The sequence below is a fragment of the Erinaceus europaeus genome, chromosome 20, assembly GCF_950295315.1.
Source record: "Erinaceus europaeus chromosome 20, mEriEur2.1, whole genome shotgun sequence".
Lineage (NCBI taxonomy): Eukaryota > Metazoa > Chordata > Mammalia > Eulipotyphla > Erinaceidae > Erinaceus > Erinaceus europaeus.
In genome coordinates, this window is record NC_080181.1 from 39597649 (window position 1) to 39622699 (window position 25051).

At 42.0% G+C, this 25051-nt stretch overlaps 1 protein-coding gene and 1 pseudogene across 3 annotated transcripts in view; one reads left to right on the forward strand and one right to left on the reverse strand.

Moving 5' to 3' along the window:
- Positions 1 to 25051, forward strand: part of GABRB3 (gamma-aminobutyric acid type A receptor subunit beta3) — a 266967-nt gene that overhangs the window by 39392 nt on the left and 202524 nt on the right. The window lies entirely within an intron of this gene.
- On the reverse strand, positions 2753 to 3619 carry LOC103116555 (SAP domain-containing ribonucleoprotein-like; annotated as a pseudogene).

Sequence of the window (25051 nt, forward strand, 5' to 3'; positions counted from 1 at the left end):
AGTAGCAAGAGGTTATTTAAAAAAACAGGTGTTTTTATTCAGTAAAGCATATATGCACATATTCCAAACATGATACATGAACCTGGGAGTGGGTGCCATAACAGATCAGCTACTGACCATTGGAAAGAAAGATAAGTCAGATGAATGATGAATCCAGTGGCCTTCATAACCCCACAGTGTCTGCAGAAGGCTGGAAAAATGAGGATGCTGATTCCCCCCAGTCTTGCCAAAGAAAATACACCAGAAATGGCAGGTTCCGAATGGCGAGAAAAACGTCCAAATAGAATCAAAATGAGGTTCAAGTCATACAGCGAAAGGCCAAAAAGGAAGAAAGGGAAGAGATCAGTATGATCTGAAACAGCCATTTTAACATTAAGTTGCTGCCCTTTGGTTATATCTTCAGTCCAATATGCCCAAGGATGAGCCAGTGCTCCTATGCAGGGTCACCCCTGAATAGCAAAAAATGCTCTATTTGTGGCACTCGGATCCTGAGGATACCCCAGTAAAACATAGTAGAGGGTGCTGAGGAGCTGACCACCTGGCTCCCCTTTGTCACGTGTGGAGCTCCACTTTGAGTTTCTGTCTTTGACAGTTACGTGAGTTTAAGCCCCAGCACCACATGAGAGTAGCATGCCTGGCACCACAGGCGAATGGTGAAGCGATGCTGCTTCTTGCTTTTTCTTTAAAATTAAAAAGAAAAAAAAAACCCAAAAACAATCTACTAGAAGCACAGGAAGAAAGAATATTGCATACACTCACTTCGTGCATCTTTGGTTTGTTTTGCTCCTCTATTCTATCTATCACTGTCAGGTATGAAAAGCAACTCTGTCTCACTGTGTCATTTGATAGTTTGAATCTTATTAAGATCTAAGGTTAATCTTTTTTTTTTTTTTTTTAAGAAAAGAAGAGGCGTACTGACCTGAGTTGGGAAGTCTGATGTTAACCCCAAAGAAGAGATAACAGATTCAGGTTTAATACATAAGAACACAGTCAGGGTGACATAATCATCTGTACATATTTAATCATTTCCCAGGATAACCATGCTTATTAGGATTAGGGATGCACAGTTGAGCAACACACACTCATACATGATCATACATGATCTGCAGTCATGAGAATAGAAATGATCAGTGGTTGGGGCAGGGGTGCTCCACTATGTAGATACCACTTCAGCCCAAGGTCTAAAACCCTGGGTTGAGGGTGAGGGTGGATGTTCGGCTTGCGGCAGGGGAGTGGAGGGAGTGGGGATGGAGAGGGGGGAGGATAGGATGGGATACAGTCTGTTGGTGGTGGGAATGGTGTTTATGTACACTCCTATTAATTTGTAGTCATATAAATCATTGTTTCGTTAATATGAGAGGGGAAATTGATTGAATGTCTCAAACTTTTTAATGCACAGACCATGGGCTGAATCTTTGATATGTTGACTCTCTTAAAAGCTTAGATCAGGGAGAACAGAAGCAACTGGTAGCACAGTTATATACAAATAATGTCAAAGGACATAAATTATGGTGATGTTGTGTATGATACAGCAAATCCTAACAAAGGGATTTTTAAAAGTTAACTCAATGGCCAAATAATGTGATTACAGCGATAACTAACTATTGTCTTTTTAAACCCTAAGACAGCAGGAATTTCCCATTTCTTCTATAGAGCCTATTATCTCCCCCAGTCCTAGAACCTCTAGGGTGGTGCTCACTTTCCTGCATGCTTCTCTCAATTCATACCAAATGATATTGCATCCGCCAATCCCAATCTAATCAACGCAACGAGTACCACCTCGGCATGCTTCACTCCAGACTGTGTCCAGAGAAGTCAGGTGTGGAATGTCAACCCTTCAGCCTCATTACTCAAGTGAGACCTTTCCTTTCATAGGATTCTCTAATTCCATTCCAGGTGGCGCACTTCCTAACAAAGTTCCAAAACCTAGATATAGACCAGGTCCTGTAAGATAGAGCATATGTTCACATGTATCCATAAGTTAGGGCAAAATATATACCTGAAAGCAAAAGTACACAATAGTCTGCAGTGAGTCAGTATAAAGTTTCTACTTAGACTTAGATACCCTCCTCACCTATTCCCTATTTATTACACTTCCCTTACTCATTCCAAAGCTACCCTTATCAAAGCAAGGACTACAAAAGCTGAATAAGGGCAAGAGACTGGCATATTTTAACAATGACTCTTTGGTCACTTAAGGCTGCCCCATCAGCTGGGGCCAAGGTCTAATCTTTCGTGGGTGGACCCTCAGGATATGAAAATTTAGGGACTCTGTACTGTGGGTGGAGAGAACTCTGGGGTCTCTGTGAGTGCACCTCAGCCTCTCTCTTGGCTTGCACCTGCATACTTGCACATTGCATTGTCTAGGAAGGAGCGCAAGGAGAGATGGGAGCAAAGAGTGTGGGAGTTGTCATGGCGTGAAGGTTTAACTTATATATAGAGTGACCAAGAGTAATCTCTCTCTTTTTAAATTTATTATTATTATTTTGTTTTAATTTTTAATATTTATTTATTTGTTTTCCCTTTTGTTGCCCTTTTAAAAAATTGTTGTTGTAGTTATTGTTGTTGTTATTGATGTCGTTGTTGTTAGATAGGACAGAGAGAAATGGAGAGAGGAGGGGGAAGACAGAGGGGGAGAGAGAGACATCTGAAGACTTGCTTCACCACCTGTGAAGTGACTCCCCTGCAGGTGGGGAGCTGGGGGCTCGAACTGGGATCCACATGTGTTTAACCTGCTGTGCTACCACCCGACTCCCTATTATTATTATTTTATCAACAAGCAAGTAATAATAAAAAGCAACACAACAAGTTGAAACAGCAATAAGTCATACTGCTGCTGGAGTTTGTGGATGTGCCTGAGGTACATGCCTCCTCTTCATAAGGCGGGACCTAGGTACATGACTGTGCATTTAAGTGTATATATACATATATATTTTTTAGATAAAACCAAGAAGAATCAGAGAGCTGGAAACCACCAGAGAACAGAAAGCATCAAGAGTCTTTCATCAGGCAATCCCAAAGTGCTCTCCTCTTTTCCTCTTCTTTGCCTCTGTATCTTTTTGTGATTCTTATGCCAGCAGAACTTGTGACAATCTCATATCTCTCCTTTCTCTTTTTCCTTTTCTTATCATCTTCAGACTTTCTGGAGATTGAAGAGACATTTGGACCAAATCTTTGAGCTCTTTCCTTTAGTTTATCAAGGTGTGAGGTGATAGGCCTTCTGATGAAACTGAAGAAATCTCAAATCTAGCTACTCTCTTAATTTACAGGTACATCGAATCATTCAACTCTCTTGTGAATTCTCTCAGTCTGTGGCATTTCAGATGTAAGTGTGACTGCTTTCTTCTTTGCTGTCATATCTACAGCTTTTCTCAGAGGGCTCTTCCTTTTTGACAGGCAGTTCCATGGACTTTGGCTCTTCTTCCTCTGTTTCATCTCCCAGTACATCTTCATTTGCCTCCTCTACAGCATGCTCTTCAGGTTATGCCTGAAGCCTGTTGATGAGATCTGGTTTTATTCCCTTGGTCTCCAGACCACGAGCAAGACATTCTTGTTTCAGTTCAGCAAGCTTCAGCTTTTGGAGCTCCACCATGTCTGCCGCCATCTTGCTACCCCTCCACTCCACTCAGGAGTAATCTCTTCAAGCTTGTTTTTCTTTCCCTATCAATATTTTTACTGTTTGTAGTGGCTGTTTTATGATTCTATGGTCTAGGAGCAGAAAGATACTTCATCAGGTAAGGTTCATACCTTGCTATGTATGTGACATGAGGTTGAATGTTGGCACCATATGGAAGGTGCTGTAGCAACACAGAAAGCTCTGGTGTTGTGTGTTTCTCTTTCTTTCTTTTTTAAAAAATATTTATTTATTTATTCCCTTTTGTTGCCCTTGTTGTTGTATTGTTGTAGTCATTATTGTTATTGATGTCATCATTGTTGTTGGATAGGACAGAGAGAGCAGGTGAAGACTGACAGGGGGAGAGAAAGACACCTGCAGACCTGTTTCACCACTTGTGAAGCAACTCCCCTGCAGGTGGGGAGCCAGGGGGGAGGGGGCTCAAACCGGGATCCTTAAACTGATCCTTGCGCTTTGCACCACGTGCTCTTAACCCGCTGCACTACTGCTTGACTCCCGGTGTTTCTCTTTCTATCTTTGTTTCTCCACCTGAATGAAAAAGCAGTCTAGGCTCATGCTATTGTACATATATGCAGTTCTTAACCACAAACACATGTAAATAAATACATACATAGATAAATAGTTCCAACATACAAAGCAGTTGTGATTATCACTGAGGACTGATGTTTAGAGACAAAGCCTTGTAGGGCCAGGTGATGGCACACTTGGTTAAGCACACTATTACAGTGTGCAAGGATACAGGCCCAAGCCTCTGGTCCTCACCACAAGGAGAAAGCTTCATGAGTGATGAAGCAGGGCTGCAGGTGTCTTTCTCCTTCTCTACCTTTCCCTACCCTCTCAATTTTTCTCTGTCTCTGTCCAATAATAAATAAACAAGTAAAAAAAAATAAAGAGACAAAGATATAGCTGGTAGGATGGCCGATTTGTGAATTTTGTCAGTAAGACCTGTGAAAATATTGGTGCCAAGTTATTTCTCTCCCAGCACCTAACATTCAGAAACTTTGACAGACTTATGTGACCTTTTTCATTGTGATAGCACAAAAGCCAGCACAAACTTTATGTCCAGCCAGTAATGTGCAAATAAGTGAGGGTGGGAATTGAGATGGTAGACTCTCATGTAGTAATAGAAATAAACACTTTTTTCAAGACTATTTCCTGATGGGAATATGTTCACATGATGTTAAGTAAAAGAGTGAACATGAATTTGTTAGCAGATTGATTCCAGTTGTAGGATTACATCTGTCTTTAGTTTCTGTCTTTTTAAAAATATTTACATTTGGGGCCAAACAGTGATACACCTAGTAGAGCTCAAATTTTATCATGTTCAAGGACCTGAGTTCAAGTTTCTAGTCACCACCTGCAGGGGGGAAGCTTCATGAAGTATGAAGTAGTGTCACAGGTCTGTCTCTCGCTCTTTCTCTCTCCATCTCTCCTCCCAATTTCTAGGTCTCTATCAAAAAGAAAAGAAAGGGAGAAATCAAAATGGTTGTGAAGAATAGTGGATTTATGATGCAGGCACCAAACCCCAGTGATAACCCTGGTGGCAATTAAAAAAAAATTGCATTCACCTAGTCTAAGAAATAAAGTCTGTGTGGTCTGGGAGGTGGAGAGGTAGATAAAGCATTGGACTCTCAAGCATGAGGTCCTGAGTTCAGTTCCCAGTAGTGCATGTATCAGAGTGGTGTTTGATTCTCTCTCTCTCTCTCCCTCCTTCCCTCCCTCCCTCCCTCTCTCCTCCCCTGTCTCCCTCCCTCTCTCCCTCTCTCTCTCCTCCCCTCCCTCTCTCCTCCCCTGTCTCCTTCCCTCTCTCTCTCTCCCTCCCCCCACCTATCATTCTTCATGAATGAATAAATAAATAAAATCTTAAAAAAAAGTTGTGTCTACTTCAACATTCCTAAATGTTTCTTTTTTGCTTTGGTCTTGCTTTACATACTATTTTCATAGCCACCGCTTTGTTCCTATGAACTGAATGGAGCTTCCAGCCTCTGGGAGCACATAGCAGCAGGTACAGGGACATGGATGTGACTTTCATAGTCAAAAATAGCTCCACAAATGAATTAAGAAAGGGCCAAGTACCAGACGCCTCAGATGTGTTGACAGGAATAAGCTTAGAGGTTTCCCTGGTTTTCTGGAGGTGAGATGGCACTTTAGAGGCTGGTGGTGACTCAGTGGCCACAGGGGAAAAAAATCAATAAGTCCAACCTAAAGGAAAAAGGCAACTATTTACCATTGTTGATATTGGAACATACACTCTTTACAGACCAGCCCTGCTGCAGTGGAAACAAGAACTAGTGAATTATACACAAGAACTAGTGAATTACATTGCTTTCTTTCTTAAAGCTACCCTATGCTCCTAATTCATGATTTTAGAGTATTACCCTCCTCCCCAGACCCCATGAAAGCTCATAGGTTGACTTTTCCCTGGAGGAATTGGCTTCTTTCTTGATGCTCATGCTCAAGGCTTCACCATGCACAAAGATGGCCCACACACTGAGGTTGGCTATTTGTTTTCATCAAAGCCTGGATGGAAGACTATCACCTAGGGAAACATTTAGCTAATAATTTCAGGAGTGAACCTCATGCTAGTAGTTTCTGTTATACTATTTCCTTTCACTATAAACTGTCAGCAAAGGAAAGTCCATCCTTCCTCAGTTTAAAACAGAGTGCTGTCTTTTTTCCTTATGGGTCTCAAACATGATGGGAGAGTCCTTACGTTAATCAATAATTAGATCTGTGTATCGAATGTTTGACATGATGGAAGCCATCTTTCCTTGAAAGCAACTAAAATTCTGTGTTGACCTCATATCCAGGAAAAAGAACATGATCAGTATACACATTTATTGCCAGCTTCAGCCATCTCACCTCCATGGAGGTGTCAGAGGTTACTGTCATTCTAAGAATAATGTTCAGAGGGTTGGGGAGATCATATAATGGTTTTTAAAAAATAATAGTTCAGATCTAAATTGAAGTGGGGAATAGATGACTGATGCAGCTACATAAAGAAAGAAGAAAGAAAGAAAGAAAGAAAAGGTGTGTGTGTGTGTGTGGGGGGATTAATGAATAGTGTTCAGAGGGTTCAGTGAAATAGCTCACCTGGATAGTGTGCTGCTGTGGCCTAGGTTTAGATCCAGCCTCCACTTTGTAGAAAGGAATTTTGGTGCTATAGTCTCTTACATACGCACTCTCTCCCTGCCTTTCTGCTTCTCTGTCTCTAAATAGTAGCAACAGCAGCAGCAGTAGTAGTGGTGCTGGTGGTGGTGGTGTTCAGGGTTAAAAGCTCACTCCTTTGCCATTGATGAGACCCAAGTTCAAGTATAGTCCTTACTCCTTACTGCATTGAAGGAAGCTTCACTGCTGTGGCTTCTCTGTCTCTGTTTCTCTATCTGAAAAGAAGACCAGCCAAGAGCTATGAAGCTTCAGGGCTGTGGGGCAGAGGTTTGGGGGTGTGGTGGGGTGGGTGTGGGGGGAGAAGGAGAAAAAGCACTCAGTATGCACAGTCTCCTTTTTCCTGTTGATAAATCTCCTGCCTGTCTCTTTTTTGTTTGTTTGCTTATTAAATTTTGTGTGTAATATTCCATGCAGGCATAAAAACATAGAATGTCAGCAATATGAATGTGGGGAGAAAAAGAAAAGCTTATATTATGTGCTCTGTTTTCCTCTGTTTCAGTTGCATTTCACAGGAGTGTACAGAGGTGGGATTCACAGTGGTTCTTAAGTGCTTTGCACACTGGTGTGGGTTTGTGTCTTCCTATCTTCCCCTGTGTGTCTGAAGAAGGAATCAAAGAGGCTAAAAGCCTCTGTGTAAACTCCAAACTGACCTCCAAAGAGCCAGAGAAGCTCAACAGGGCTGTATTCTACTTGAGAATCTGACAGTGATTTTATGCTGGGAAGAGTTGTGTAGAATGAAAAATCATTCTCTCAGTAGTAGGATCCTTTTGAGAGCTTGAGTTGCAAGGGACTGTTTTAGTAAGCAGGGCTTTTTTGTGTTTGTCTGCTGGTTTGTTTTCTTCTTGTATTTACTTTTATTTTGTTGTTCCTTTCTGGAGATTTCCTTCATTGCTTTATTTAATAGGTCACATCTGTCTTACAATGCTTACAAATAATTTTGTTTTTAAACTGAATACAACTGTGAAATCAGCGTTAAGCAAGCATAACTTTTGGATGAAAATAGCATCATTGATTTTTTAGAGAGGATTGTAAAGGAGAGATTATATTGATCCTGTCACTATTGCTGAAAATCAAGAGGGACTTTACAATGACAATTGAAAGGATCACACCAAGAAAAGTAGATGCTAAACTCAAATTTTCTTCATGATTGTTTGATGATATCCATTTACCCCCTTTCATCACAAGTGTTGGATGTATGTGCATTCATTTGTTGCTTACACAGATCCTTTGAGGAGGAACTTGGGGTCTCAGGCATTCAAGTCCTATACTCTTGTCTTGGATTTTTGTTCTTCTGCTTCTCCTTAATATATATATATATATATTTAAATTTATTTTATTTATTTATTCCCTTTTGTTGCCCTTGTTGTTTTATTGTTGTAGTTATTATTGTTGTTGTCATTGTTGGATAGGACAGAGAGAAATGGAGACAGGAGGGGAAGACAGAGAGGAGGAGAGAAAGATAGACACCTGCAGACCTGCTTCACCGTCTGTGAAGCGACTCCCCTGCAGGTGGGGAGCCGGGGTTCGAACCAGGATCCTTATGCCGGTCCTTGTGCTTTGCGCCACCTGCGCTTAACCCGCTGCGCTACAGCCCGATTCCCCCTCCTTAATATTTTTTAAAGCAAAGCTGTGTTTTGTTCTTTATTTCTTTCCCATTGACACACACACACACACAATGACATAAACATTACTAATTTATTGAATCATGGCAAATAAAACATTGAGTTGTATTTATCTCTTTAAGTATGCATTTCCAATGAATTTTTTCATTGCATGTTTAACAATATTTATCAAATTTTACAAATTGTATTATTGCTATCAAGTGTATATATTTTTTCTATTCTCATTAATTATTAAGTCATCAATGAAAACAAGTATATAACTTAGAAAAAAACTGACAGAAGGACTTTAAAATGTAAAGGAAGAGCAAGGTGGAGAGTATGCTGGTAAAACTCTAAGAGAAGTAGTGAGGATTTGAGCCCTATCCTGACTCTCTGACCCCAAGCCCCTGGAACAAGTTGCAGCTGTTTTTACCCACAAGGCGTTGGTGGTACAATGTGAGTGTGCTGGGAAAGTGTACTTTCCATCCTGTAAATCTTACTGTTCTAGATGTTCCTCATCACTGAAGTCAGTGGGTGTTAAGATTTCAGGAAATGGAACAACAACAACAAAAAAAAAATCAACAGAAGAACAATATATTTTCTCAGCTTGAATTGCCAAAGCAGATATTTGCTAGATTTCTCAGGCATCCATGAGAAATTTCCAGCCAGGCCTATGCCCCATTTCTTTTATGTATCTTGGTGTCATTTCATAAGTATGAAGACTATTTTTTTTTCTTGAGGTAACCTGGATGTTTGTGTAGTCAATATCCACATATAGCCTCTCTTTTGGGGCATAGTGAGGTTGTTTTTTTTTTTTTAAGTTTTACTTTATATGTTTTATATATAGAGAGAAGGCAGAGAGACCGAGAAAGTGAAAGAGACTACCGAATCAAAGCTTTTTTCAATGAAGTAGGGGCTGAGCTCAAACCTTTATTTTGTACATGAGAAAGCAGCATCCAACTGAGATATTTTTACTTTCCCAGAAGCAGTTCTTGCGATGCTGGTGGCCAACAGTCTGTAGAGTAAGACAGACAACATACAGATATATGCAAATAGACCCCTCAGATGGGAAGTCCTTCCATTGGAGCATGGAAAAGCTGGGCAGGTGGGAATTTTGCAGGGCCTGTCAAAAGATCTGGAGCACCCCACTGTTTGGGTGATGTTGGAGTTTGGAAGTAGAGGAAGTGAGGGAGTGAATCCTGCAGATGCCTGCGAGGTGGATTCTTAGCAAAAGAAACAGAAAATGTAGAAGTTTATTCTAGCAGGAAAGAAGGCTAGAACTGGTCATTTTGTGTTGAGGGATTCTGGGGATAAGTGGAATGTCCTGGGTGCTTTGGGACCTGGTATCTGAAGCTAGTTAGTCTGAGGACCACTGTTGAGAAAGACCACCAGCATCTGAGCATCCTGGGACCTTTATCCTAGTGGCATTACAAGATGGTGGAGAGATAGCACCTTGAGAGGGGAGCAGTCACTGTGCTACCCAGCACTCACAGGCCAGTGTGCCCCTTGGGTTTTGGAGGAGAATAAAGGCTTCCCTTTGGTCAGGGATGGTACCAGGGCTGTTTGACATGGAGGTTCTGGGCTTCGTCTTTTGTCTTTGTTTTTTGCCTGCTCATTGTTCCTGAAGACTGACTGGAGGCAGCCATGCTCAGCAGTCTCCAGAGTCTGAAATTTTGTGCAGCTGAGGCCATAAACGAGCAGCTGTCCCCTGCCTGTCCCCACGCTCTGCTGGCTCACAGCTGTCTTCTTGGGGAGTGTAAGAGGCAGGTGAGAGTTGAGGAACTCAGTTAAAAAGTGTTAATGTTATTAGGGTAAGGCTGTGGTGCACCTAGGAAGAAGAGGGGAGTTGGGCAGTAGTGCAGCGGGTTAAGCGCATGTGGCGCAGAGCACAAGTAAGGGTTCCAGTTTGAGTCCCCGGCTCCCCTCCACCTGCAGAGGAGTCGCTTCACAAGTGGTGTCTCTCTCTCTCTCCTTCTCTGTCTTCTCCTCTCTCCATTTCTCTCTGTCCTATCCAACAATGACAACAATAACTACAACAATAAAACAACAAGGGCAACACAAAGGAATGAATAAATAAATAAATAAATTTTTAAAATTTTTAAAAAAGTAGGAAGAGAAGAAGGAGAAGGAGAAGAAGAAGAAGAAGAAGAAGAAGAAGAAGAAGAAGAAGAAGAAGAAGAGAATAAAACAGAAATAAAGAATGAGAAAGGAAGGCAGGAAGATAGGGTAGAAGGAAGGACAGTGTGGTGGATTTGTCATGCAGGCACCAAACCCCAGTGATAACCCTGGTGACAATAAAAACAATAAATGAATAAAATAAATAGTGTGAGTTGTTATCACACAGACAAACTTTGTAAATAAGGCATATGTCACTCCTATTTACATATCATAAGGGTTTTCTTTTTTTTTTTTTTTGCCACCAGCAACCAGCATTATCTATGGGGCTTAGCCTCTGCTTGACTCCACCACTCTTGGTGGGCTCCATCACCTCTCATGGAAGCTATACCCTCCACAGAAGGCACTCCCATGTGGTGGCCTTGGGTTCGAACTCAGGTCCTCATTCCTGATAACGTGCACTCTACCAGGTGAACCGCCTGTGGGCCTTCAGTACAGGTACTGGGAGATTCAAAAGCCTCAAGTGACCGGGCAGTGGCTCACCCAGTAGAGTGCACATATTACCACAGACAGAACCTGTGGTGAAATAATGCTGCTGATGTCTTACTTTTTCCATCTCCAACAAATGTTTATGGACAAATTTATATAAATGGCTTGGGACAAACAATTTAAATTGGAGTAACAAAAGAATGAATGTGAGGTCCAAAACAAAATACAAATTATCCATAGAGTAATATTTCCATGAGTTTTCACTGGCACATATGAACAGTTTAGGAAGTAGGTAGATAAGTAAAAGAAGGAGGTTAGACTACTTTCTTACCATAGGGGACTGTGAAATTTTAAATTCCCTACTTGCCAAGCATCAAAGCAAGAGTGCTTAGTGGGGAGTTGGGCAGTAGCACAGCAGGTTAAGCACATGTGGCTCTAAGAACAAGGACCAGCGTAAGGATTCTGGTACGAGCCCTAGGCTCCCCACATGCAGGGGAGTCACTTCACAAGTGGTGAAGCAGGTCTGCAGGTGTCTGTCTTTCTCTCCCCCTCTTTGTCTTTCCCTCCTCTCCATTTCTGTCTGTCCTATTCAACAATGAGGACATCAGTAACAACAACAATAATAACTACAGCAATAAAACAACAAGGGCAACAAAAAGGGAATAAATAAATAAATATTAAAAAAATCTTTTTAAAAAAGAGTGATTAGTGCATGCTAATATGAGTGAGGGACATTCTGAGGAGCAACAATGTACCTACACAGCCTAGATCTAACTCCCCATAATTACTGGAGGAAGAATAGTGAGCTCACAGCTGTGGATATCCTGCAAGCAACAGATTAAACAAGACATGGGTGTTAGTCTGGTTGGCAGTGTCACAAATTGACATCTAGTGCTCTTAATTTGTGTATGTGTGTACCCTACAGTTCTTCTTCTTATTTTTTTTCTAGTCTCATTTTTATTAGTGACTTAACTGTGTTTTATGAAATTATAAGATTTCAGGGTATAATTTCACACTCACACCTGGTGTGTGTGAATCATCACACCTTCCATCAAAGTTCTGTGCCACCATAGTTTTCACAAAACCCAAAAAACTGTTTATCATTTTTTTAAAGTTTGTTTGCATTATTTATCTATATTCCATTTGTGAGTGAAACGATGGAGTGGTTGTCCTTCAAATTGATATACTGAGAAGGTAGGTATACCTCTGCTTCTCAAATTCTCTTTCCTCAAATGTATTACCTGAATGAAATTACAAGGAAACAGCAGGCAAGACAAAATGATCTACCTTCCATATGTTGCCTGGCCTGAGTTCTTCCAAAATGCCAGGATCATGGCAAAGAAAGAAAAACTGAGGAAGACTTGATGATAATAAAGAACCTTCTAAATGAAGGACTCATCCTAATCTAGAAATGATTAGGGCAAATATAAATCACCTTGAACAATTGTCTATATTTGAGTTAATTAGGTTGTACCAAGATCTGTTTTCTGGTTTCAGTCCTTTGGCTGCCATTTTGTATGTTAAACAAATGGTGTGTGGGGTGTTTTTGTACTAATATTTTAGTGATTTTTGAAGTCTACGATTATGTCAAAATCAAGAGTTAAAAAGTGAAAACCTCAGAAATTTGCATGTGGATAGCATTAACTGGTTGGTTGCTTTGAGGTAAAGGCTAAATCAGTTTCATGTTGGACCCATAAACTTGTCAGGTGCTTGAAAAGACAGTTGGAGTTAATCAGTGCTTTCCCAAGAAAATAGACAGTTGGTTGTAACTTTGTACAAGCCTGCATGAATCTAGACTCTAGATACAGTCCAGGAGATCAAGCAGTGGTTTAAAGGACCAATCATTTTAGAACAGTCTGTTGAATGTACCAGAATCAGCATGAGGCAGGATTGGAGGCAGGGATAAATGCAGAATGACTGACATCTGACCTCACAGAGGATATATTCTACCACTTGCTGCTGTCAGGTCATGACCAGCTTCAGTACAGCTTTGTGTTTGTGCCAGGGTATCCCCAAGGAGAAGATCTGTTGAATCCCAGTAGAGTAACTTTATAATGAAAAGTTTACAGAACAAGTAACATTTCAGGAAGAAGGGCAGAATGTTCTTTAGGAGAAGGGCGTTCTCAGTTGAGTTCTGCAAAAGCAAAGAAAAAGCTTGGCTTGTTGAAGAAGAGCCAGGAGAGTAGAGCAGTGAGTGTGTGGACCATGGTAGCAGATGAAATGTGAGTGTGTGTGTGTGTGTGTGGGGGTGTTGGAGCAGAAACAGAACCTAAAATGATTGTTTCCAGATTGTGAGATGTCCTGCCTAGGCATTTGCTCATTCATCTGGGCTAACAAGTTTTCTTCGGACATTTTTCTTATTGAAAAGAAATTCAAGGAACACTGGTACAATTATTTGACATCAGCTGTACAATCAGTTCCTATTCTTTGTGAATAATTGGTGGAACATAGGAATCGTGGGCATTGGTTTGCCCAGTGAGTGGGAAGAGACCAATATGGTAGGCAGTGATATCCTCAAATTCAATGGAATGAGGGCATTGGCTTGAGACCAACTGTGCATCTATTGTTGTTCTCTCCTACTTCCTACCCAGCCATGCTCAACTTGTGTTTGCCTTTGTAGGTATGTTCTAATCTTCACACAGGTAGAGATACATTGAAAGAACAGTATGTTTTGTCATCAGAAAAATGAAAAAATTTTTTAATTTGTTCACACACAACCCATATGTTCTTTAAGAAATTGTATTAGTGATTTATTGTTGATTTAAAAAATTATAAGATAGTAGGGGTATAATTACTCATCGTTCACACCATATTAGGGTTTTTTTTTAAGGTTTAATTTCTTTTATCTTATTTATTTATTGGATAGAAACAACCAAAAGTTGAGAGGGAAGGGGGTGATAGGAAGGGGGAGAGACACTTGCAGTCCTGCTTCACCACTCTCAAAGCTTTCCCCCTGCAGGTGGGGGCTGGGCCCTCGAACCCAGGCCCTTGAGCACTGTAACATGTATGCTCAACCAGGTGTGCCACCACCTGGCCCCCATAGTAGGGGTTTAATTCCACACTGTTCACACCACCAGATTTCTGTGTCCCCATCCCATCCAGTAGAACCTGCAATAGTTCTCTCTAGGTCACAGATAGGGTTTGACTGTCTGTCTGTCTGTCTGTCTGTCTGTCTATCTATCTATCTATCTATCTATCTATCATCTATCTATAATCTACATATCTATCTATCTATCTATCTATCTATCTATCTACTTACCTACCTACCTACTTACCTATTTACCATCTAACATATTTTTTCTACTGTCCTACCTTCACTACCTTTCTTTCTTAAAGTTATTATTATTTGTGGATTCTCTTTATTTATTTATTGGCTAGACACAGACGAACATCAAGAGGGAAGGAGGTAGTAGAGAGGGAGACAGAGCAATATTGCTTTACCACCCACAAAGCTTGGGTGCGCTACCACCCAGCTTCCCTTCACTTCCTTTCTAAGTCACATCTACACCTATTACTAAATCTGAACATCTTTTGTTTTTCCTCTTCTCTCTCGGATAAGTGAAATAGTGCCTGACTTCCTCTGGTGTTTTCCAGATTCACTTCCCTTTTAGTGATGATATAAAACAAAGATCCCTGGTCATAAACTTTTGAAGTCCTGGTAGAATTGAGGCTCAGAGCTCTCTGGTTGTCTTTACCTAACTAACATTTCTCCCTCTCTGGAAATATGGACCAAAATTCTTCAGGGGTTCAGAAGGTGGGAGTTCTAGCTTCTGTAATTGCTTCTTTGCTAGACATGGGCATTGGCAGGTTCATCCATAACCCCAGCCTGCTTCTATCTTTCTCTAGTGGGGTAAGGCTCTGGAGAGGTGAGGTTTCAGACCACATTGGTATCTGGACAGGGGAGTCAGGATGGAATCAAGATAATGGCTGCAACTTGGTGGCTGAAAAGCAGTAAGATATAAAGCAGGGCAAAATGTTTAATAAATGGGAATTAAAGAGGAGGGACAGAGCAGATGAAAATAGGGCTCTTGGGTAGAAAGACGCTTGGATGTTTATTTTAGGTATGTTCCAAGGGGCCCATGACTTCAATAATGTTTGCTTGAGCCTAGTAGCTAACATGGAGATGAACTAGAATCGTTGTCTGGGGAGATGGTGTGGGAGTTGAGAATAGAACTAGAAAACTAGAAAGCAGCACTAGGGCAGAAAGTAACTCCCAAATTTGGAAAGGAAATATATCACATCAGTGTGACCTGGGGCCCATATATATTCATATTTAGCATAGGAGCCCATATAACTTTTGAGTTGCTGTCATTCTGAGCTCACAGTCCATGGTCACAGCTGGGAACATTCTATGCTGCTCTCATTGCAGGGTTGGCTTTCTTAAAATGGCAGAGTAGAATGAGTTAGCTTCCCTTCAGAGAGTAGGGAAGTCCTTACCATTGCTAGTTTGTAGAAAGCACACATAATTTTCTGCTGTGACCCTGTAAAGATACTCATGGTAATATTAGTTTGACAGATTTCTTCTGCAAATCAGGTCTAATTTTCTGAAGAGTTTTCTCTGATGTATCAAACTTTAAGACTTTCCCTTTCTAAAGTACTGGAAGACAACAGAGGAAACCAGGCACTGTTTCTCTTAGCTGAGAGAGAAGAGGAAAAAAGAAAGAACACTTGGAATTAGTATTAGGTGTAGGTGTGACTTAGAAAGGAAGTAAAGGCAGGACCACTGGGAAAAAAAAAAGGCTAATATATATTCAACATATATCTGTGACCACAGTAGAACTACTGCAGTTTCTAATAGAGGGGATGAGGATACAGAACTCTGGTAGTGGGAATAGTGTGGAATTATACTCCTATTATCTTATGATTTTTATAAATTAATATTAAATTACTAGTTAAAAGTACAAAATATTCTCAATGTAAGTTCAGAGGCTCTTTGAGTGACATTCTGGAAGTTACTCTTGATGTCTGGATGCTGAGAGCATCTGTATTATTACTGATAAAAATGTCAGCCTCCTGAGTGACAAAATCTAAAATAGTATGAAGTTGATAGGTCCCTAAGGTAAACCAGTGGGCACAGAAAGGCAGTAACAATTACAACTGAGCGGAGAAACCCAGGAGCAGGGCAAGGCTGATTTTGCCACACAGTGTTAGGGAATTAAAGATATGGCCTCTGGATCCTGCAGATTATATCTGCATGAATAGAAGCCCTATGATTTTTTTTTCTCTACCTATCATATTACTTGAATGCATAGCTTTGCCTTGGACTTCAGTTTCCCTGTTATAAAATTAAAAACATTGGCAAGATTCTGTGTACAGGCACTCTCAATTGGGGCCAGAGATAGCTTACCTGCCAGGATGTTCAAAGGCCAGGGTTCAAGTCCTGCCACCACATGGGAACACTGACTATGGCACTGTACCGGGGAGTGGTGGGGGGGCTCGGTGGTGGAGCCACACTGTGGTGTCTTTTTCTGTTTCTCTCTTTTTCTGTTTCCCTCTCTCTCTCTCTCTCTCTCTCTCTCACACACACACACACACACACACACGTGCACACACACACACACACACACACACACACCTGAAAAAATAATCTGGGACTGTGGAATCTCTCATGCATCAGACCTTAGGACTAAGGGGCAGAGAGAGAGGAAGGAGAGAAAGGGAAATAGCGAGGAAGGGAGGGAGGGAGAGATAGAGATAGAGAGAGAGAGAGAGAAAGGGAGAGAGAAAGGGAAGAAAGAGACTCACAGAATTGAACTTTCTATAAATACAAGGGCAGAATGTGTGTGTTAGAGATCACTGAATGAATTGCCTTAGACATTTCTTACTTGAACACACATCACACATGAGAAGTGAAAGTAGGAGGCCAGTAATGGGGATTTTTAAAAAAAATTTTTATTGGGGGATTAATGTTTTACATTCGACAGTAAATAAAGTAGTTTGTACATGCATAACATTTCTTAGTTTTACACATAATGATACAATCCCAACTAAGTCCTCTGCCATCCTTTTTGGACCTGTACTCTTCCCCCCCAACCCACCCCAGAGTCTTTTACTTTGGTGTAATACACCAACTCCAGTTCAGGTTCTACCTGTGTTTTCTCTTCTGATCTTGTTTTTCAACTCTACCTGAAGTAATGGGGATGTTTTTGCCACCTGAGTGCCCATTTTACTAAAACCCCACATGACCCAGGAGGAGGAGAAAATAGAAGACTTAAGTGACCCTGAAACCATGTAGTCCAAGTTTGAGACTGCATCTTTTATAAGCACTCAACCCAAATAGCCCCTCAGTAATTTTATGACGAGGTATTAAGTCCACATTTTGGTAACTAGCTCTGCAGTCTCCCAGACTGTCTTAGATCTGACCCCAGAACCTTATTTTTTAAAACTGATTTAATAGTGGTTGACAAGACTGTAGGATAAGAGAGGTACAATTCCACACAATTCTTACCATCAGAGTTCCATATACCATCCCCTCCACTGGAAGCTTTCCTATTTTTTTTTTTTTCCTTCCAGGGTTATTGCTGGGGCTTGGTGCCTGCACTACAAATCCACTACTCTTGGAGGCCATTTTTCACATTTTTGTTGACTTTGTTGTTGGTATTATTCTACTGTTGTCATTGCTGCCATTGTTGTTGGATAGGACAGAGAGAAATGGAGAGAGGAGGGGAAGACAGAGAGGGAGAGAGAAAGATAAGACACCTGCAGACCTGCTTCACTGCTTGTGAAGTGACCCACCTGCAGGTGGAGATCATGGGCTCGAAATGGGTATCCCTGCATCCCTGTTCCGGTCCTTGCGCTTGGCACCATGTTTGCTGAACCTGCTGCACTACTGCCTGGCCCTCAAGCTTTCCTATTCTTTATCCCTCTGGGAGTATGGACCCAGGGTCATTATGGGTTGCTGAAGATGGGAGGTCTGGCTTCTGTAATTGCTTCTCTGCTGGACATGGGTGTTGGCAGCTGGATTCACATCCCCAGCCTGTTTGTATCTTTTCCTAGTCATGTAGGGCTCTGGAGAGGTGGGGTTCCAGGGCATATTGGGAAGTCAAGTTGACATCATGTTAGCATCATGTTAGCATCTATAGTTGGTGGCTGAAAAGCATTAAGATATAAAGCAGAACAAATTATTTTTAATTTAAAATTATTTTTATTTATTTAAACAAGGAGACATTAACAAAACCATAGGATAAGAGGGGTACAACTCCACACAGTTCCCACCACCAGATCTCTGTATCCCATACCCTACCCTCATAGTTTTCCTAATCTTTATCCCTCTGGGAATATGGACCCAAGGTCCCTGTGGGATGCAGAAGGTGGAAGGTCTGGCTTCTGTAATTGCTTCCCCACTGAACATGGGCATTGACTGGTCCATACTCCCAGCAGCAGAACAAATTATTATTTTTAAAAAAAAAATTCTTTTACTAGTTATTTATTCCCTTTTGTTGCCCTTGTTGTTTTATTGTTGTAGTCATTGTTGGATAGGACAGAAAGAAACGGAGAGAGGAGAGGAAGACAGAGAGGGGGAGAGAAAGATAGACACCTGCAGACTTGCTTCACTGCTTGTGAAGTGACTCTCCTGCCGGTGGGGAGCCGGGGGCTCGAACCGAGATCCTTGCTTCCATCCTCTCACTTTGCACCACGTGCACTTAACCCGCTGTGCTACTGCCCGACTCCCAGAACAAACTATTTAACATCCTCCATCCCACCTCCGACAAATCACTTGAGTCAAGTTACTGGGGTGAGGCTTCTGCCTGTTTGAAAAGTTGGCTGGTTATTCTGAGGGTCCACTCAGCCTGAGGACTTCTTTCCTATGTGGAGCGAATTGAGCCAAGTGAACATGAAACTGGATGAGGTAAGGCTCATTGCATAGCATCTGTATACACTGTGGTGTCATTATGAAACAAACAAACAAACAAAATGCATTTCAATTTAAAGACTGCAAACCCCCTTTCCCAGTCACCCTCAATAAATGGAGCACTGAGTTAGGGGGTGGAGCTTTATTGAATGATCACCTGAGACCAGGCCAGGAAATGCTGATTGAACTCTTGCTAGGGCACAGGTCTTGAAGACATCTCCTTATATCTTTATGCAGAATCTCCTGGAGACCTATGGGCATAGCTGACACATACTAGTCAGACTCTTTCCTGGTGTCTCTGTGGACTCCACTGAGGAGCCAGTGGAGTGGGTCCTGAGGCCTGTGGACTCTCCTGCCCATTTTTAGAGATGTGGCCTCTGGCCTTCTCTCCTGAATCCTAGCTGCATTCCTTAGGCATCTGACAGTTGGAAGTCCACATAGCTTGTCTCAGAAAAACAGATGACCAGGTGGTGGAAGAAGGAGAAAGAAAGCTTTGCGGGATGAAGTATTTACTCAAATCTGAGCTCCGCCCTCCCCCCCCCTCGCCTCCACTCCAAGGGAGGATCTAGTAAAGTCCTGATTTTGACACTCAGCAAGGGAACTGAGAAATCTGTGAACATTTTCTGATGAAGGAAGCACAATCTTTGGAAGACCAATCTGACTTGATTCACTGGATTGAGTTTCAGTGTTACTGTACTTAGGTTTTATCTTTATCTCCCAGTTTCTTCTCCAGCTTCTCCTATTTCAGTATTCACTGTGAGGAATCTTTCTTCCTTTTGAAGTAACTGGAAAGTTCTCAGGGACTGTGCAGTTGGCTGCGTGTGTGGGTGCGTGTGTGTGTGTGTGTGTGTGTGTGTGTGTAAAGAAGGTTTAGAAAAGAAAAAAATGTACACAAATCCATGAATTAGAATTCTCAGCATTCCTAAATTCTCTGTGTTTAGGAAAGTCTGATGTATGGATCCATCTCCCCAGACAATACTTTGGGTCCATCTGCATGTTAGTTGTCAGACTCAGGCAAAAACTAGTAAAGTCATGCTCCCTTGGAATACACCTAAAATAGACCTTATTCCAAAATGGAGACCCCAAATCTTCATCTGCAATATTCTTGCCTTTAGGTTCATGATTAGTCAACAACTTGTTCTGCTTTATATCTTGACTCTTTTTTTCAGCTATCAGGTTCCAGATGCTATCATCATGCCAACCAGACTTCCCTGGGTAGACGACCCCACCAGTGTGTCCTGGAACCCCACCTCCCTAGAGCCCTACCTCACTAGGGAAAGACAGTAGCCAGAAGGGAAGCAATTACACAAGCCAGAACTTCTACCTTCTGCACCCCATAATGATCCTGGGTCCATACTACTAAAGAGATAACGAATAGGAAAGTTTTCAAGGGAGAGGAAGGGATATGGAGTTCTGGTGGTGGGAATTGTGTGGAATTGTACCCCTCTTAACCTATGACTTTTTCAATATTTCCGTTTTATAAATAAATAAATAAATAAATTAAATAAAAAGAAAGTCTGATACGTGTAGAAGGAGGCATATAGGGGAATTTGACAGATGCCAGCTTTTAAAAATATTAGTCTCTGAGTTGTTTAATATTCTACAATGGATACCTGTTTGCCATGGGCTTCAGTCATAATTTGTAACACATTTGCACATCCACGGCTCTTGTTATTTCCAATTCCACAGTCCGCCTGGTAGTAATGATCCCATGGCCAGGACACAAGCAGTGAGTGACAGTAGCTGATACCAGTGACAGATAGTTCTAGGACTGACTAGACACATTTCAGGGGTGGGGGTGTCACAATTCAGGTTCAAGTATCAAACTCTGTAGTTAAGATTTTGCTAACTAGATTTTCTTTTCCTTTCTCCTTCTTACCATCCTGATTTCCTGAACTGTTTTGTTTATAGTATGTCATCAGGACTAACCTTCCTGAGATAAGTCATGTCCAGACTGAACCATCTGACAGATTTCAAGACAAAGAGCTGTCAGTCTGGTCTAATGAGATGCAGAGGAGGAATCAGTGTGTTTAGGCCCTGAGACAGTTTAGAATGGGAGTAAATATTCATTATCTCATACTGTCATTCAAGGCAGACTATTTTATTCTTAGTTTTCTTTTTATGCATCAGTGTTGCAAAATGTGCATATTAAAGTGTGAATAAAATTTGAATATTAACAACTTTGATAATTATGGACAATTGCTTTAATCGCTCTGCCATGGATTTTCATATAATGATTTCATGTCCAATTAGAAGTGTGAAATCAAAACCAAGCACATTGACTGTGAGTGTGCGTGTGTTTGTGTAGGTGGGATATGCCAACCTGAGTTCCTGGAAAGGTGGATTCACACGTCCATGTGGGCATGGCATCTGCAGAGATTCCACACAGAGCAGGGTCATTCCTTCCCTCTCTGGCCAGTGCTTCATCACTGTAGTCAATATCTCAGAGCTTGGCTGTGTCCTAGCTTTACTCCGCTGGCCAGGCAAGCAGAAAACAAGATCACGAGCTACTGCAGAGGAGGCAAGAATAACTATAGCCCAGAGGATGCAAGTGAAGAGCTGGTGTGGAGCACTCAGAACCCATCGCCTTTGGAAAGTGGGTCCTTAAGCTGTGGGAGGATAGGCTTGAATAGCTGTGAGGCAGGAGAGGGCCAAGTTAGGGGTTCTAAGAGCCTGTGGTTTTATCTATAAATAGGAGTGCATCGTGATCCTCTTACCTGATTGTTGGCTCTGACTCCCTTTTATTCCTCAAGGCTGTTCCACCTGGCCCGTGCTCCCTTGCTGCTGATAGCTGTTTTGCAATTTGTATCCTCTGAGCCCTTAGAAGAAAAATCAATCACAATCTTACATTCTGAATCTTTGACTTTTCTGCTTTCCTTCCTGGAGTCCAGATATTGATCAGCTACTGTGTGAAGTGAGCTGGGTGAGTTTGCCTTAGGAGGTGTGTGGGAATTCCTACAGGGCTTGATTTCCCATTCTAATTAAAACCAGCCTTGGTTTTCACTGCAGTGTGTGTCCTCACCATGGTTTGGGCTCTATGCATTGTGCTGTTTGTGTCTGGAAGATGTATGTTCTGGATCTTTAGGTGTAACTTCTGGAGCCTGCAGGTCACATTCTATAGATTGTAGTTGATTTATGGGAGAGTAAACATAGATGCCAGATTATGCTGTTTTGAGTATTTACAACTTAGGGAACACCCTTTGCACTAACGGCAACAAAAGAGATTTAGGTAATGAAGATAACAGAGTGGTCTTCTGGCTCTGTTTCTCTCTGTATATATCTATGTCTGTCTGTCTGTCTTTCTGTCTGTCTGTCTATCTACACCTACCAGGGCTATCTCTGGGGCTTGCTGTTTATATGACTTCGCTATTCTTGAAAGCAATTTCTTCTTTTTTCCCTCTTCCCCCCCCCCCCTCTCTCTCTCTTTAACCAGAGCACTGCTCAGCTCTGGCTTATGATGATGTGGTAGGGGATTCTTTTTTTTTTTTTTTTTCAGTAGAAGGTTAGAGACAGAGAGATAGGGAACGAGAGAAAGATGGAAAGGTACCTGCAGTACTACTTCATTACTCATGAAGCTTCCCCATGTGCAGGTGGGGGCTGAGCCATAGTCTTTGCTATTGATCATGTGTGCACTCCACCAGGTGAGCTAACACCCAGTACTCAATGTAATTTTTATGGGTGATCTAATCATGAAGTACTCTGTATATTTCTCACATCAGCAGCAGTGTATCAACCCATGTACTTGCATGATATTGTCTTAGCATTTCAGTATGCTTTTTATCTCCAGAACATATTCTGTGTATGCAGGACTGGTGAAAAAATGAAGTTTATAAATGGCTATTAGTTCACAGTTCATTCAGCACAATTGCCAGCAGCAAGCTCTACCCCTGTAGTTCCCGACTTGACGCTTAAAGACGGACTGCTATAATGTGGCATCTGTGAGTCTCATTACATCGTGTGGGTTTTCTTGCCTCTGTCTTCTGGGATGTAGCACATCCCACTCACAGCTGCAGGGGAAAAATCTCTGTAACCAACCTGTCTGTTGTCCTGTTCCCTGCTAGTTTCTAGAGAGGTTTTTGAGGTCTTCATGCTCAAAACTGGCTTTGCAGGTCAGCAATGGGAACTTTAAACAATTGTTTTTCTTCTGCCCTTCTTCAGATCTCTCTGCTTTCAGGTCTCTGTTAACCACTGAGGCTCCTGCATTCCATGCTGCCTATGTTCTCAGATTGGATGATTCTGAGATCTTGAGGGTGTGGGGATGGGTGCTGTCTCCCCAGGCCATGTCCCCTTGTCTTTTTGGCTCTCACACATTTGGTTTTGTGTAAATTTGTTCATCAGTCCTACACCTTCTCTTCTTGCTGGCTGATCTGCACCTTCTTAGCTCATCTATATTTAAGCAGCTCTATTCTTTGAAACCTGACTACTATGTGGCTTTACAACTTTTTTGCACGCCGCTTTTTTTTTGGGATGTGTTTTATTTTCCCTTGAGGCAGGTGATGATGGTTCCTGTTCTGTTCTTGGTGTGTCCTCTCCACACTTTGTGTTCCCCAGGATTTCAGATTTGGATGAGACAAATGTTTATCAAATATCTGTGAGCCAGGGAGAATCTTGGGGTGATTTCAAACATGCTCTGTCATCTGACAATTGATACTGTGAGTAATGATAAAAAATGTTGTGGGGGTTATGGTTAAACATTGCATTCATCGTGTAACATCTCAGATGATCCTCACAATGAGAAGGGATAGGGTGAGAGGCAGAGACTACACTGAAACCTGTTCTACACAGAGGGATATTGAGTCTTGTAGAAGTGCTGTAAATTGCCAAAGGTCACAAATGTGGATGTTTATTAGTGATTAAGTATGTGAGGAGTGAAGTGACAAGTATTTTCTCCGTGTGACTATGAATGTTGCTGGCTTACTGTAGAGTTTCTGCCAGGTCAGAGGTCCCTTCCAGCATGGTCCCCCTCAACTTCCAGCCTCCACAGCAGGTACCTCCAGATGGCACCATTGGTCTTACCATCAGGTGGATCCTCCCACTTCTGTTGTGTTTCTCTTCCTCCTCCTCCTCCTTTTCCTTTTTGCCTCCAGGGTTATCACTGGTGCTTGGTACCTGCACTATGAATCCACTGCTCCTGGAGGCTGTTTTCCCCATTTTTTGTTGCCCTTGTTGTCATTGTTGTTATTGCTGTTGTTGTTGGATAGGACAGAGAGAAATCGAGAGAGGAAGGGAAGAAAAAGAGAGGGAGAGAAAGACACCTGCAGAACTGCTTTACCACTTGTGAAGTGATCCCCCCTGTAGGTGGGGAGCTGGGGGCTCAAACAGGGATCCTTACTTGGGTCCTTGCAGTTAGCACCATGTGTGCTTAACCCGCTGTACTATCAACCAGCCCCCATGTTTCTCTTCCTTCTTTGGCCAATTAACCTACAGAAAAAGTGGTGTGGACACATGAGTGAGCAGCTTGCTGACACATCAGTTCATGCTACCTGTGCCCAGATCAAACAAGAAATGGCCAATCCTCTCCCCAGATCAGCTGGAAAGAGTAGCTTGCTTCTTCTCTCTTGCAAGAGAGAAGCTCTGCCTTGAAGTAGCTCAGAACCCTTGGCCTCCACATTGACTCACACTTTGGCAGAAGTTTTTCTCTACTGTGCCTCCATTCTGCAGAACCTAAGCCCAGATGCCACCTCTTCTGGTCACTCCTGTGAACACAAGCACTACATTCTAGGATGAAAAGAGACTGTACACCTTGCAGAGCAAGTTTTAATCTCCTCTGTGGTAGAGATCCACTCCCTCCCTCTTCTTCATCCACCTCTGCTACTCAAGAACTGGCATCACTCTCTTTGCCCCCACATTCTCAGCAGATGGCGTCACATCCCACATCCTGAACAAAATAATAAGGTTTTCATGATGGACATCCCTTGGTTGTCCTGACAGTGCTGCCTCCCTTTTCTCTACAAATATGACTTCACCCTACATGTGCCTTCTCCCACTCCTGTTTCCCTACCTGGGCTGTGCTGGAAACGAAGCATGAGCCTCTCTGGAGCTTTCCTTGCTCTTAATCTCTGGCATGTTCATCTTGATAATCAGAGCCTAGTCTTTTTTTTTTTCCTCCAGGTTTATCACTGGGGCTTGGTGCCTGTACTACGAACCCACTGCTCCTGCTGACCATTTCTTTCCCATTATTGCTGTTGCATA